The following is an 11,775-nucleotide window of genomic DNA, read 5'->3' on the forward strand; positions in this document are numbered from 1 at the left end:
GAAGACACGCGCTCCTTCAAACATCGATACTAAGACTGTCAGAATAAATCGCTACCGCTGTTTTGACCCCTGTGTCATGTAAACTATAGTACATCGGGCTTCGCGGATTTGTAAATAAGTACGTTTCTCCATGTTGCATGTTTCCGCCAGCGTTCTTTTCAGTGCAGATGTCATAATCCAAGGCAGACATCCCAATGTAAGAAATTACAGCAGACAAGAAAACGAATGAAGACGTTTATTAACACGGACTTTCATTGAAATACTCAGGGTAGTACATACATATAGGGTAACGACTAAATGTTGAGCATGACAGTGAAATGTTCGATGAATGATTTATTATTATTATTATTATTTAGTGAGTTTCGTTCAATTGCCCTTCTTCCGCGATTCCCCGTTTGCATGGCCAATGCCAATAATTTTGGTTAAACAACTTTTCAAAGAATTAAATAAATGACATTGATCAGGTTAAATGCTTTATATTTTCTATATTTTTTTCGGCTTTTAATGGAATTTGAAACAAAATTGAAATTTTTAAGTGATGCTATACTAGTTGTAAGTTAGCGAATTGTTTCTGACTTTGTTATGGTTTTATTAACAAATGGAAGTTAAGTTGGCTGTGTTTAATTTAGTGTGCGATCATGCTTTTTTAATAGTTGTACTTGTTAAAATCGATAGCCATTATTCTGTTTGCAAAACTGGTAGTCTATAGTATCCGTTGATTTCCTCGTTTTGAGTAAAATCCAGTTTTTATTTGAAAAAATATATTCCCCCCTCATTTTGGTGTATACCCAAGTTTTGTGTAAAGTTATTAGGTGGTAGTGGGATGAAGACCTTCACTCCATAGCTTTCAAGGAATGACACAGAGTTATTTAATGTAAGGATGGACTCCGTGTCTTAATTTGTCTTGTCCATTTTTGGAGGAGTATACGAGTAATACACACGTACGATTGCACGTACGTAACATGATTAAAAATGAGGGAGAATACCAGTTTCCACACAGAACCTGTTAACACACTATTGTTGGCATCTTCAGTTTACTAAAATACTGTACAGAACTATAATAGTGTGATTACTGGGTCTGTGTGATGTCTGCTGTAAATCTCTCTTGTAATAATAATAAAATGATGACGCCATTACGACGATTGTAATGGTCAGTTATTTAGTATTTAAATTATACATGTATGGTATTTTTGTGTAGATTTGTATCAACGTTTATATTGTGCATTATTTTAATGTTTATATCACGTAAATATACAAGTTATTTTAGTATTTTAATATAAATATACATATGCGAATTTAGTAAATATACAACGACAACCACCACGACCATTTCATTTTTGTGAGAGCTAAATTTAGAACAATAGAATAAGTATAATAAATTTAACAGGACTTAAATGTTAAAGTCATAAATATAAATAATTAAATTGGTATTAATGAATTAATGCATACACGCTGCAAATGTACAGGTGATTTCATATTTTAATATAATTATATATGTTTAATATTTTTGTGTACATGTGTATTTATGTTTATATCACTTTATTTCCACAGCCGACGAGTTCCCCTTCTATACCTCTATTGTCGTCTGCCATGACAAGATAATCGTCGTAGACTTCAAGACGGATAAAGTCCGGATCCATCGACTCCAAAATGGAAAATTCATGGCATCAGACAGACTGGAGTCAGAACCACGTGACATGTGTCTGATGGACGCCATGACAATTTGTGTTCTTGATAGAGGCGGTCTGATAAAAATTATGTCCATTAATTCTACAGACATGTCACGTGATATTAAAACGACCAGAACTTTAAGTCTAGAGGGAGTAATGGATGAATATCATGGTGTTGTCAGATTGAATGATAGTCTTGTTGTCACTGGTGTTAGACAGGACACGATGTACTTGTGTGTTGTGTCACTTGACGACGGACATGTTGACACAATTCACCAGATTTGTAAAGGGGACGGACGGAGTAGAGTGACAACAAAAGACAATATCATTTATATCTCGTGTTATGCTGGTTATAAATCCCCTAACAATGGTGTATATGGATTCGATATTTTGAATCCCAGTCAATGTAAATATACATACAAACATCATCGTCTACAAGACCCGACATCAATCGTTATAAATGAAGACGGGAATATTTTCGTATGTAACTATGGAATCCATGTATTCCTTGATGGTGATTACTATGATTACTGTATTCATCAACTTACAGCTTCATGTCAACTTGTCGCCATTTTCACACAGGAAATTCCATGGGGTCTCCATGCCATGTTCTGGGACAATGGACGTCTGTATGCCACATGCTATAAGAGTAGTGACATTACTGTATTCCGTCACGAGTATCAAGGTAATTCATATTTCTTATATTTTATTGACATTAAAATCTGTTAATGACGTCATAAATAAAATTACAAACTTCATTTATTGAGAATTCTCAATGATTTCATTTTAAATTTAGAAAACAAAATGTCAAAATGACAGTTTAGTCAAACATAGTTGTCATGTTGATAAGAAATTACATATAAATAAAACAGTATTTTGCTGTTATACAATTTATATTAAGTTCACTTTAATATTGTTAAGTGATTTGCATTTATTTTTACTATTTATTTATAATATATTTATTTATATGTAAATAAAAATAACAGATTTTATATACATATTTTATCAACGATTGAAAAATACGACGACATTTTATATCGAGTTTATCCACCAGGTGTCGCTTTCATTTTTGTTGTTGTTGAGTTTAATTATAGTGGCGTGCGCACAATTGTGCATGTGCCACTTTTTTCTGACTGCACCGCAGCCTGCTAGTTGTTCCTGGGGAAGGGGATGGTGCCACCTCCACCAGGCTTTTATGGATTCAAGGAACCCTGATAGTTTGGCCTCAATCTGTGGGTCCATAAAGGTCCCTTCAGTTGAATGGTTGGCTGTCATTAGTGGGAAGGAGAGCGCGGGAACGGTCCTGCTTGCTTTACATAGCTGGTTTCTTGTTGCATTTGCCTGGTGTTTCTTGCAAGAGGTTCTTAGTAGAAATCATGTATGAAGAGAGATTTTCAAGATTATTATGTTATTAGTGGTCGAGGTGTTTAGGGTGTGTTTCCTACGTTATGTTATTTATACGTTTTTAGATATTACCTCTTTAAGTTATTTACTAATTAATGTTTTTAGAGATTGAATGTCATTTATACTTTATTTAGCAAGAGACTGGAGTCCTAGCCGATTACACGGTTCGTTAAGGACATCTAGGACCGGAATCCTAGGTGATTACTCGGTTCGTTAAGGACATCTAGGACATCCGATTTTGCGGTTTCCATAGTTTTTTACAGGTGCTTCGTAATTTATTTAGCTAGTTACTGGATCTTTTGGTTTTGTGAGGATAGTAATTATATTTTGTTCCTAAGTCCTGCTGAGTCTATGAATTGATTTATATTTTTATATGCTGATTGTTTATTTTTATTAGAGTCCATAAGTAACTCTGGGTATGTGTGTGGTGATCCAATCTCTTTTTGGTTTTTGATAAATGTTTTCCGAGCGGGTTGATATTTTGGGCATATATTGAATACGTGGTGTACATCTTCGGTGGTGTGGCAGTTAAAGCAGTTAATGGTTGCTGGTTTGGGTCCTATAAACCTTCCAAAACTGCTAGCTAGTTTAGTTTTTCCAGTTATCATCCTGTTTATGGTTTTCTGTTCTAAATAGGTACCCTTAGGTAGCTGTATGTTCCTATCTACGTTTTTGGGGGTTTCATGGTGCTTTTTTACCTTTTGTGGAGGAGTTCCAAAAATCTTGCCATGCTTGGTCTATATATGTTTGTGCGAAGCTTATTGCTTCTGTAGAGCTATAGTTAAGCTTGATAGAGTTTTGATCTCCTAGTTTGGTTTCTGCATCTTTGTCTGCTGTTTCGTTGCTAGAGATTCCAATGTGCGACGGTATCCACATGAGCTCGACTAATTGATGTGCTGTGGTGATATCGTCGATTAATTGGCATGCTCTGTCGAGGATGTGTTCCCTAGAGTGTGTATTGCGATTTTTGGATCGATTTGATAACGCTTAGGGAATCGCTTATAATGACTCCTTTAGGTATTTGGTTGTCTTTGATCCATTGTAGTGATTCAAGTATAGCCCAGAATTCAGTGGTGTAAATGGAGCAATAGTCAGGTAATGTGGATCCCGTTTGTATATTGAATTCAGGGATGACTATTGCTGCTGCTGTTCTTGGTGGGTTGTTTGTTTTGATCCATCGGTATATATTTTAACATAGTCCGGGTATTTTTGGTTGATTTCGTTTACCAGTACAGGTTTTAGTAAGTTTTCTTGTCCTTCTTTATTGCCTAATTTGGTAGCTTCAGTGTTAATCCTTGGTGGCTTTTGTAACCATGATGATTTGTCGCTTTCATTCCAAGCGCGTGCCATTCAATACGGTTAATGTTCCCTTGCTTTAACAATTAATTTCTATTTATATTTTTTGTAATTGTAAATTTATATCACAAGATAACCGTCAGTAAAAAAAAAACAGAAACAGGAAAAAAATGTCATGAACCAGTCAGACGACAATGTCCTTTCCCAGCTTCAACGTTTTCAGGAACAATTTCATAATATTTACCACACATAGTTTTAATATTTCTAACACTATTTGTTAAAAAAAATACAACTGCACTACAGGCACAGAATTCCTAATATTACGAAAATAAAAGGAATTATTTATCTAAGACGACGAACAATATCTCACTTGTCCGGCAAAACACGGACTCGCCCACGGAAATATTAGGCCGTGTTATTAAGGAAAATCACGTGTATTTGGAACGTAACAGTGCTAGAAACCAGGTAGGTTATAAATTTGAAATTGATGAATGAAATGAGGAAGTTCTGTGCATTTGTTTCCAAGAATACGACATTTTTTTCTTTTTGAATTATTTTAATATGTGGTTGGGTGTATAGGGAAATCATCCATAATTTTTAAAATTTTCATCTTGTTACATTTCAAGGAAATTTTAAGTTTCTAATTTTAAAAAAAAAATGCAATATTTGTTTCTCAGGTAACTTAGCTTAAAGATGCAAACAATGATTGTTTAATTTTCAAAAAGAACAATAATACATTTTATCAAGCTAGATATGAGCAGTCCCTATGCCCCCCTCTCGAATTACCAAATAATTTTGCATTGGGGTGATAAAAAAAAAAATTATGAAGAAAAAGGAGGAAAGTAAGAAAGAATTATATATCCACCCCACCTAGTTTTTATAGATTGTATTTACTGACTTAAGTTTGAAAAGTTGGTGAATACATTTATGAAAATAAAACAAACCTTGTTAAATGAAATAAGTCTGATTGTTAGTTTATTAAGTTGATTTTTGTGAATTAATTAGATTGAGCCCAGTGGTCTCAAAATCTTTTTGAGTAAGACACTCAATCTATTTCAAGAAACACACCCACACACACATTTCAGTAGATCAAATATTAAGCCATGTTATTAAGGAACATCCAATGCATTTGAAATACACACAGGATAACAGGGCTATAACCCACTGATGTCAGTCAGGTTAGAAGTTATAAATAATTGATGCATGAAATTATTTTTGTTCAACGTTGCTATGGCTTTTTTATTTTTTATTTTATTTAATTAAGTCTTTTGCGGGGTATATAGGGAAGTCAGTCATAATTTTGAACTTTATTTATGCAAGTGTGATAGTCTAATCCCCTCCCCCAAAACCATCGAACTCTCATATAATTTTGAAGTAAAAAGAATTGTGAAAAGGAAGAAAGAAAAGAATATCCATCCCACCCACTTTCAAAGATTTTATTTGCCTATCTATTAAATTTAAATTTAATTTTTTTCAAAATGTGGAGAATATAAAACAAACATAATTAAATGAAATATTGTAAAGTTAAGCCTGATTGTTGTTGATTTTTGTATTACATGCAGTTGGGTTTGAGCCCATTAGCCAGAAATCTTGCAGAGCAAGACACCCAAGTTATTTCAAGACATACCCCCCACACACACACACACACATCATCATTCTGAGATGCTTTCAATACTCAGCAGAGAAGGAACAGTATTGTCTGGCCTTCTTGGAAATACTTTTGGCCCCTGCCACTGTTATGAAAATTGAATTGTTTCTAGATGTATGTTACTGTAATCTTTAGTTTGTACAGATTTTAATAATTACCTCCTTCAAATTCAGTATCTTGGTGGTATTGCCAAATTGAAGAGACAATTTTTCTTTTGCAGCAGGAAATCATAAAAATTCAGAAGAACAAGGAAATGTAAGTAGTTCATTGATGCATCATATAGTGTTTACTGCATTGTGTACTGATAGCTCACTTCCAACAAAAATAGTATCACATTACACAACCTCTGATGTGTGATATGGATAGATGATACACCTTTAATACTATTTACACAATTTTATTTTTAAATCAGGGTCTATTCTACAGTAGAACCAAAAAGTTAGGGGCAGGGGTAATTTCTCTCGCAGTTTGAAACTGATGGATTTTATTTTATAAACCATCGCAGGTATATTTATAGACCAGGAGATTTTATGGGATGGCCACCTTACATTATCTGATGTTACTCCTAAACATCATAGAGAATAAATTTCCTGACACATTCATACCAAGATATAAATGAAAATGTTCCCACATGCATATCCAACATTTCCACCACATTGGACATCTTGAAATTCAGAATGAATGATCATATCAGCATGGGATTTTCACTAAACCACATGTGATGCCAGTTTGGTCTGAAATCAATATGACGTCCAAAGTAGATGTAGCCATCCTGGTAACCAAGATCTAAATATTTTTAGAACTCCTAAACAGAAAGTCATACAAGCTAGTCAGTTTCCTCTGATCTTGCCCACCACATCTTAGATATTCTGAAATTTAGATTGGGGTATGGGGTATGGGGTCAGAGTGCATTGTCCATCAAAAAGTTCACATAAACCACATTGGGGTAGCTGCTTACTAATAAGTCTGGCAAAATTAAATGGCATTACATTATCTGTACTTACAAGAATGAACTGGAAGATATTTCATCTCGTCAAAAATTGTGAATAGAACATTTATTACATTTTTATTTTTTGATGCAAGATATGTATCTAGTGTTGATACAAGTTGACCTAGTACTCCATTTTTCATTGCTGGTATGAAAAGCCTTGCAGCCTATATATCCATGACATCAGAGGTCCAATTTTCATGCGATACCGTTGGAAGTCCCATTTCCAATGGTAGTGTACAAAAAATTCGAGAAATAATAAATAAAAGTAGTTTGTGAAAAACGATAAGTTGACACATAATTTTCAGTATTATTCCAGGAATAACGGCAAACTTGCTGCTGTTTCAGCAAGCTAAACAAGTCAGATTCATCACAGAGAGAACATTTCAATATTTAGTCACATAATACTACAAAGATATCCAGCATGGCCATTTTTGTATAAGTTTGACAGTCTTCTAGTTACTTCTTCTAAATTAAAAGTCATATCTGCACGGAGTTTAATACTAGCAGACTTAATTTGATCTCCAGTTGGTCCTAAATAAATGGTGCTGATCTGATCTTGAATATGTTGGCCCTCTAGAAAATCTTGTCATCACTATCTCTAATAAAAGCTATATCAACATATGGAGGATTTCAGCAAAATACTTCTTTTGATGTATTACTGGTTGAATGAAAGTTGCGCATCTCTGTCATCAAGTATGGCCCCATTGTACTTGTCATCCAGTGTGGCCCCACTGCATCTGTCATCCAGTATGGCTTCATTGCATATGTCATCCAGTATGGTCACATTACATCTGTCGTCCAGTATGGCCCCATTGCATCTGTCATCCAGTATGGCACCATTGCATCTGTCATCCAGTATGGCCCCATTACATCTGTCGTCCAGTATGGCCCCATTGCATCTGTCATCCAGTATGGCACCATTGCATCTGTCAGCCAATATGGCCCCATTGCAGCTACTGTGAAATCTTGCTCGTGCTACTACCACTCCAGTGACCTAGTGGCTAGAACGTCCACCTCAGATGTGGGAGGTCACATCTTTGAACCCTGGTCAAGTCATACCAAAGACTTATAAAAAATGGTAACAACAGCTGCCTCACTGGGCACACGGCATTAATAGGTTAGTTTTAGGACTGGTTGGCCTGGAGTCAGGATAATGTGACTGGGTGGGACATCATGCTACATGTTTGCAGCATGATGCCCCATTGCTTTACATCACTATAAACTGCCACACTGCAGACATTGTAGCGATGTGACTGAAAAATTGCTAAAGCTATGTTAAAGATTACATGCCGGCTCACTGAATGGGTGTATATACAACTTTTATAATATATTAACCCATGTTTTGTTAATAGATATGACCTTGTCTTATTTAATAATCACATACATGCATTGACATTATGATATATGACTTGAGTAGATTCATTCCATTACAATTTGACCATTATTGCAAGGATTTTATATTGCATATCCATTTGCAGACAAATTTCATTTGACTTGAAATTCATAACTCATCATGCATTGTTTCTTCATGCTGTTTAAATGTTGTAATGAACTTAACTATCAGAAGACATTGTAATATTTACTCAACTTAACTGCTATAGAAAGATAAACTTCATATAAAGTGTTCAACAAAACTGAAGACATGTGGCATGGATGGGACAAATAGTTTAGAGAGAAATACTGCAAAATATTTATGTATATCCTTTTCTAAAGAGTGTGACTTTATTTTTACCTGCCGATATGATTCACATGTTGATATGTACTATATTCTTTTTGCTTTTTTTAAAAGTGTCTCACGTTAAATATATGGTTTATATTTAGTGAATCACAAGATGCAGACTGTAAATTGGGTTTCATATTGAATACAGTATATGTGGTTTATATATAGTTACTCACACAATGCAGACTGTAAATTGGGTTTTACATTGAATACAGTGTATGTGGTTTATATTTAATGACTCACACAATGTAAATTGGGTTTTATATTGAATACAGTGTATGTGGTTTATATTTAGTGACTCACACAATGCAGACTGTAATTTGGGTTTCACATTGAATACAGTGTATGTGGTTTATATTTAATGACTCACACAATGCAGACTGTAAATTGGGTTTTACATTGAATACAGTGTATGTGGTTTATATTTAGTGACTCACACAATGCAGACTGTAATTTGGGTTTTACATTGAATACAGTGTATGTGGTTTATATTTAGTGAATCACAAGATGCAGACTGTAAATTGGGTTTCGTTTGCATCAGATTCAGTTTTGAACCATTTCTGCACCAAAAAAGAAAATCCATGCTAATTATATACAATTTACAGCATTCTTGCTTTTACTTTCTTATGCACCCTTTGGCTTTTAATCACCCTCTGTTTCATGCTAACCTGCTTTGTAACATAGCTGCATGGTGAATGGAATCTGTTCCGTGTTCCATACAAGCCATTAGCCAGGAAACCTAGTACAGGACCTGGGGGTTCGGGTTAGAGGAAGACATGATTGGTTTGTTTTGTGGGTTTTAACATTATTTTTCAGTAATGATAGCATATACATCCTGGCCAGTATATTTGGTGGAGGGATAACCTGGGAAGCTACCAGCAAGCTTTTTCACATACCCACTTGCATGAGCCTCCCAAATCATGCAGAGATGAGATGTGCAAGTAATCTGTAAAGGTGAGAGTATTAGACCACTTGGCCACCCATGGCTCCAGAAGAGGGATAAAGTGTTGAACAGTTTACAATTATTTATCTAGTGAATACAATCTAGAATGTGAGAACCAGTTATCTTTTTTCCCAGTCACTGTGCAGCTTTTGTTTCACATGTTCCTGCACAGTAAAATGCACATAGTGATATCCAATAACTATCCATTAGCCGAGTCTCTGTGTTGCATATTTACCCCAGGTATACATGCAGTTGACACATATTCCCAAGAATAGATGAAGCAGAGTCCTACATACATGTAACAGACTTAGGTTCAAATACAACGTAATTGGTGTAACTGAGTAATTATTTACAATTACACTATATTTGCAACTGTAATTGCAAATCACCAATATCGTGATGTCCTTTGGTAGCGTGTGTTTAAATGACTGATACCAATGTGGATGTATGTAGTAATATGTAATTAAAGTGCAATAAAGTGAATGCATGCGTGTATAGGTATGTTAAAATTAATTGAATAACCAAACTCTGATTTTAGGTTCCTCAGTTTTACTACAAAAAAAATTAATCAAACTCAAGAATAACAGATGTAAATATGCAATTAAACAATATGCTTTAGAATTAAAAATAATTTAAACTATCTTCTTATTTGATTCTAATGGCACAGGGGTGAATATCACAGTAAAACAGACAAAATAAAACTTTGGTTGATAACTGAAATCTCAATTACACCAGTTGAAAACAATATGAAAATTTCAAATCACTAAACTTTCAAATGGGCAGTCAATCTTTGCTATATAAAAATTAAAGCTGTATGCTTATAATGAAAAACATTGTAATTTTCAACGTAAGTTAATAAATATTCATTAAATAATAATTACCTTACCTTACCTTTGTGGAGAAATATAAAAACAAAGTCTTCAAAAAAACTTAAGAAATTTTGGAAGTGCGAATCAAAAACTAGGGATGACCCGGAAGTGAACCATAACAAGGTCTTTGCATGAGGTCGTGCACTGGATTAGACTTACAAGTAACAGTAGAAAAACAAATGCCAACCACAGGCTCAAAACAATAGACAGTAAGAAAATTATATAACAGATACAGGTATTTATAATGTTAGAGTTGGTTGCATTCACTGCTAATGAAATTTCATTGCTGACTGTTTTAAAACATGCTCATCACATATCGCTGGGACCCCACCCAACAGACGTATCAATGCTGTAAGGATGCGAAATCCTTACATTACCATCTCCTTAATGTGAATTGTCCTGACAAACATAACACAATTACAATACAGCATTTATGCCCTGGTTATAAAAATAACCTTTTAAACAGATATATAATTGATTATGGTCTATACAATAATCATAACATCACAAACAGTGCATCATCAAGACATAAATCAGTATCTGTAAAATGCCAACAATAAGAGAAAGTTTATATATCCATGAACCATAAGAACAAGAACACAAACTGTCAATAAGCTAATACAGCAGTTAAATGAAACAGTAAATCAGTATCAACCATCAACAGATAAGATGAACTAGTTCTATTAATTGCATGACAACTGTAACCATATGAAAAGAAATTAACAATCAACAGATAAGATGCAATAGTTCTATTAATAGCATGACAACTGTAACCATATGAAAAGAAATCAACCATCAACAGATAAGATGCAATAGTTCTATTAATAGCATGACAACTGTAACCATATGAAACGAAACTGAGCATATAACTTCCAACATAAACTGATCCAATGCGTGAAATATGAACACTATTTACTATTCCATTGATCCAATGTGTACAATATGAACACTGTTTAATATTCCATTGATCCAATGTGTACAATATGAACACTGTTTAATATTCCACTGATCAATGAAATTAATTTGACATTGAATACCATCATCCAAAATGCATAGAGAATTTAAATATTGCGTTTATGGAAAATAACCTGTGCACATTAATTAAAACATTTAAAACAAAATACATTTTTTTAATCACTATATGTTGCATTATGGCTTTGAGTCTTTGCATGTGTTCACAGAAAGTAGTTCCATACACTATGATGTCATCTAAATAGATGATACAGGAAAAATA

This window comes from Sinohyriopsis cumingii, chromosome 10, assembly GCF_028554795.1.
Source record: "Sinohyriopsis cumingii isolate HCF-2022 chromosome 10, ASM2855479v2, whole genome shotgun sequence".
In the NCBI taxonomy this organism is placed as follows: domain Eukaryota; kingdom Metazoa; phylum Mollusca; class Bivalvia; order Unionida; family Unionidae; genus Sinohyriopsis; species Sinohyriopsis cumingii.